Consider the following 6000-nt stretch of genomic DNA (forward strand, 5'->3'; position numbering starts at 1 on the left):
GTCCCTTCCATCTTCCTATGTTCATCTGAAACCTGTTTTGATGTATGGGAAGGAAAGTTTGAGTTTTGAAGAAGTTGCAACTAAAATTATTTCGGAAGAAAGGAGAATGAAAAATGATGAAAGCACTTCATCAAACTCAATATTTCTAACTGGAGGTGGGGCTAATGGGAAGAAAATCCTTGCAAAGAATCTGATGTGCTGGAAGTGTGGAAAGTCTGGGCATGTGAAGAGAAATTGTCCAGGTGGAGCAGTATCTGAAAAAGACTCTGAGGTAAGTGCTAGCACTGTCTCCCTTGTTCTGGGAGATCATGGTGATGATCTCATCTAGAAGATAAAGTTTGTCCTTATGGTATTTCTGTAAGACCCAAGTTTTTAAGTTTAGAATTAGTGAATAAAATTCCTATTCATGATTAGGTTTGATGTATCGTGAAGGAAAACCTGAACAAGAGTTTATCGAATGGAATAAATTTATGAAGGAGAAAGTTCAGGAAAAGGCTAAGGATTGTATCAAAGTCGATAAAAGTTATAGCACGATTATTATTCGCTTAAACCTAGGGCAAGAGCGCTAGTAAATAGCTAATTTGCATTTAAAGACACGATGGAAACTAATTCCAAAAATCTTCAGAGAAATGTTAGAACTTCTCTTAATCCTTATATGACAATCGTTTCGATGCGAAACCCTGAGATATACAAACGTCCGATTCCAATCCTCGGAGGTTTGCCGAAACTAAAACCCTGATAGTCAAAGAAACCTAGAATAAACGATTGATGAAGAATTTTTCTATTCGGAACTTCAAATGAAGATTCCACACGCGTACACCCATTTCTCTTGATGTTTCCAATCTTTCTTCAGAAGGAAGTTTTCTCTTCCGACATCCACTGCAAAAAGTAGTTTATCGGGTAAAATAGATTTACACCGACTTTGAATTATTTACCTTAATTCCAAGAAACCTCTTTTGAGTTTTGGAATTCTGTCGCCAAAACCTATCTTAGAATTCACGGAGAATGAAGCCGGAAAAATCGGAATCGCGAAATTTTCATTTTCCCGCATTTTCCATCCCCTATAAATAGGAGAAAAATTGCAAAACCCTTCACCATTTCCATTGAAGAGGCCGCGAGTTTGAGAGGAGAGGGAGAAGAGAAGATTTTCGCCATTTCTTGCTTGATCGTTGTTCTGAAAATTGCTACTTGAAGGTATCGAGGTATAGTTGCTAATCCTTGCCTCTGATCGTCAATTCCGTCGTTTTTCTCTATGTCTTTCTGTACTCTAAGTTTTGAGGTTTTTGCAAAACTGTCCAAATAACTTCATCTTTCTATCTAAACCTCTTCCCTACGTGCCCAAGAGCATTTTTAGCGGATTATATTTTGCCGATTCTCGCCGAACTACCGTAGAGTTTCAATTCTGCTCCAAATACCCAATTTTAGACAAAGTTTCGTCCTTTGGGCTGAAAACTATCGACTGAGCTTAGTGTCATTAGGATTAGTTGTCATAAACGTCGTTGGTGACGTTCCTATCCAATTTGTTTTTCGAATTTCCAATTTTGAAATTCTGAGCTAAAAATATTGACCAAAATACCCCTGCGACAGTTTTCGATCCGATAATTTTTCCGAGTTTTGATTCGCCTTAGTTACGACTAATGATTGTAACACCCTCTAAACCCCGCATAATAATATATCATAAATCAGAGTAAAATGCATAACACAGAGGGTGTCACACTTATTCTCCAGAAACATAAATCAAAACACCTGTCATGCTCATAATAAATATATAAATTTTCCAACTTTAATGTCGCAACATCATATGCATAGCACAGCGGATTTATTTCAACTCCAAAATTTAACATAAAGAGAGTTCATAGGTAACTCTTAACATCAAGGTACAAAACTAAACGTTTCCCGGTGTTACATAACAGAGCATGACTCCCCTAACTAAACCGTAAATGAAAGACTAGCTCCTCCAACTAACCCTCGCGAGAAGCTCTACTATCTTCAGTACCTGAGCGATGTCGCATAGAACATCATTCCAACAGAAGGGTGAGAACTCATATCATATGGATAAGCATAATAATAAATAATGTAAAAGCTTATCTATGCTCCACATAAATTACTCACATTCACTAACAAATAATAAATTATGTAATTTTAACATAATTAATCAAGTTCACAGTTATGGCAAATACTCCATAAATTATAGCTCAATTAGAACATATATAATAGTCTCTAATTACCACCACATCAAATCTCTCCAAAAATATCACCATAACACATATGACTCAAGTGAGACTCGTGCAAATGCCTTTGGTACCAAAGTTGTTATCCTTAGCGGTATCACCGCGTCCACTCCAGACAGATAACCACCAATAAAGCCCTCGCTCTAGGCTTCAAAACCACTCCAGTTTTGGGACAAGTCACTAGCCTCCACGAGAACTAGCAAACATTGCCTCTTGACAACTATGCAGTGTATTGTGCAAAACTCAACTAACATATGCATATTCAGACCATCTCCAAGTCCTAATTATTTTAGCATATTCATCACCAGTTGCACAAAACACATATTACATGTTATCAATTATACAACTTGCAATCACAACAACTTAGCATCTCAAACATAACATCAATTCAGAAACAACATCATATAATGATTATTAAAAATAGATATAAATTAAATATAATTCATATATAACAGGTTCTGCAACTATTTCCTAAAGACTGGATTTCTCTCTAAATTTTCCCAAAAACTCGCGACATGCTCATGCTCGCCATCTCGCGACATCTCACTGCACAACTCGCCATGTCGCGACATCTCACGACATCTCCCTACGCAACTCGCCATGTCGCGAAATCTTGCGACATCTTCCTGCGCAACTCGCCATGTGCGCGCACCACACATCTAATGAACTATTAAACAGATGTAAATTATCAAATATACTCAGAAAAATCTAATATTTTTATCATGGTTCCGTACACACGTTTTGTAAACCTCTATAAATTTTCAAGTCACAATTCGAAGTACAAAAATCAGGAAAAATCGTACACTAACCGCAGTTCGTAAGAAACTGGACAGCTTAACCTATACTCACTAAAATACACATAACTCGAGCTACAGACGTCGGAATGACGTGAAACCAGTGGCAAAAGTTTCGTAACAGAACAACCTACAACTTTTATGAAGACTACTTCTTCAAATTCGGCCACTAACATAGCACGAAAAAGGGTACAAGAGAACGTAAATTTCTGCGCATCATGCAAGCCTATCATCTACCCCCAAAATCATCTAAAAACCAAACCCTAACTATTTCAATTTGGGAATTTTTGCAACCTAGGGTTCCTAAATCATGCTTTCTATCATTATCCACTATCATACCAATCCATAAAACATGAATTCAAACCCTTACCTCTTGTAGATCAGTTCTAAGTTTTCTCCTCTTTTCTCCTCTCCTTCTCTGCTTTCACGTGTTTCTTGTTCTGCTTCTCTTCTAATCCTTATTTTTTTTCTTTTCTTTCTTTCTATTTCACTCCTAACCCTTAAATAGTCATACAATGGGCCCCACACTCAATTACTCATACTAAACCCTAAAACCGTATTTATCTATATCACATAATCACTTAATTATCTAACAAAATCACTTAATTACCATATACCATAATACTAATTAAAATAAAATAATAAATAACCTAATAACAGAAAATGGGGTGTTACAATGATAGCCTAGGAACCAAGTTTGATCGAAGAAAAATCGGCGCACACAATTAAAGTGTGTGGCCGTGAGCACCTCTAAGGGAGGAAGAAAATTCCTTTTTCGAAAACTTGTCCTTTCGCGTTAGATTATCGTACCTCGGAGTATATACTACTTCGTGTAACCTTAGTGAGTATTGATTACTGAGTTTCTGACTGATTATGATGGAATTCTGTGGTTTTTGCTCTAAGGTTCATTTGAGGAATTTCCAGGAGAAGAAGGCGTAGAGTGTGAAGGAACGTTCGAGGATAACCCTGGAGGAACTACAGGTGAGGGCTACTCACTGAACTATTAGTTATTGCTTTAGGTGTCGACGCATTCGACTTGATTTATTGTTTATGAACTTGATTGTGATTGACTGGGAAATGTTTTCTGAGGCTTCGGCTGACAATGATGATTATTCATCTTTTGATTGTTTTTGAGATTGAATTACATGCTAAGTGCTACATGGTTAATCAGGATGTGTGATATTTGCCCTATATGCTAAGTGCTACATGGTTAATCTAGGATGTGTGATATTTGCCCTTTATGCTAAGTGCTACATGGTTAATCTAGGATGTGTTGATATATGTGCCATGACTGTTGGATTGTGCTAATTTAACTATGCAATTACACATATATCTGTTGTGCTTCAGAGTGAGGATAACGGGCATGTTATGCCGAATTTATTTTGAGATTTTGGGAAAGTTTGACGGGACGAACGGAGATTCGGGCCTTGTTATTGTTTTAGTGGATCGAGACATTCTCTGGGAGTTACTTGGGATTATGGGATCTTTGAAACTCATAAGATTTGCGATAAGACTAAATGGAAACTATTTTACAAGGAAAATTCATAAGACATTAAACAACCTCTAAATCTTTAAATAATGATGACAATCTCGAAGGAAAGCTTAGGATTCAAATCTTAGTTTTGGAAAACGAGAAGTGTTGTCGAGTCCAAGTGTTGAGAAAACTAGTAAGTTCTGAGTATGTTGATACTCTTTTGCTCGAGGAGCAGTTTTGTTGTTGGGCTATCAAAAAGATAAGCCGGGAAACAGGTAGTTTCCGAGTATGTTGATACTCTTTGCTCGCTGAACAGTTTTGACCATCGGATGGAGATGAGTCGGATGATTCGAGGAATCATCATGAGACTATGTGTTTTATAATTAATTATCTTTTGTCGCAGAATCGACTTTTACCTTAGGGTATTCTTTTTAGAGACAATAAGATAGTTAGAACACGTGGCGACGTGTCGAGTGAGGTCGGAGACGTTGTTTGGCTAATCACTTTGCATTCATGCACACATTAAGAGGTTTATACACGGCGAGATACCGGACCTCGGTGGATTCCAAAATGGTCATAAGACCCGGATTTCCGTGTAAGAACACTGCTAGGTGATTCTTAGTAGCAGACCGAAATGGCAGACCTTCGGGTTTACTGCTGATCTGGCTACCGTTGTTGTTGGTGTAAGAGGCACGCGGGCCGAAATGGTCCCACTATGGCTGGTGTTAGGGCTGATCCGTTGATGTCCATCCCTCCGGAATGCATCTTGTCAACCGGCATTGCATTTCATGCAACATGCATACTGACTTAGTTGCCGAGTGTGATTGATAATTGCTAATCTTATTTGATGCATGTTAATTGTTATTATTTTCGTTATATTCATTGTGAAATATACAACCCTAGGATGCTATCTCTAACTTATAAGCCTAAGTGGCTACCCCTTATCTTTATCTATTGGAGTTACTACTTACATAATTCTTTGGAGTTGACCCTCGCGTCTTCTGTGTGTGCTTTGGCGGACTACGCCCATTGTCAGATGTCCATGGCGGACTGGTTCACGATGGTCCACCCTTCGGGGGGGACTAGGTTTGAGATGCTGGATCAGGATGACCCCGGCGCATGGGTGGTCGACCCCGCTGGCCACCGAGCGACTTACTCGGGGAGGATCATGGAGGACCGTGTCGACCGATTGGGACACTTGACGGAAGGAGTGCTGAGGAGATACACTGTGAGCTTCAACCTGCCACCCGGCGTGCACTGCGGACCCGGAGTAGGAGCACCACCACCACCGTCATCTTCGGATGATGAGGACCCCTCAGAGGAGGAGCTTGTGGGAGGGACTTCTGCGGAGTCCAGCTCACCCACTGTTGCTATCATTGATGACTTTGGCTCGGGCCCTAAGCCCGTGAGGCCAGCACAGGAGCACATCGCGGTAGTGAGAGGAGGGAGGATGGTGTACATCGACTTGGTTGTTCTGGATTCAGATTCGGACGACGATCAC

This window comes from Lotus japonicus, chromosome 2 (genome assembly GCF_012489685.1).
Source record: "Lotus japonicus ecotype B-129 chromosome 2, LjGifu_v1.2".
Classification (NCBI taxonomy): Eukaryota; Viridiplantae; Streptophyta; class Magnoliopsida; order Fabales; family Fabaceae; genus Lotus; species Lotus japonicus.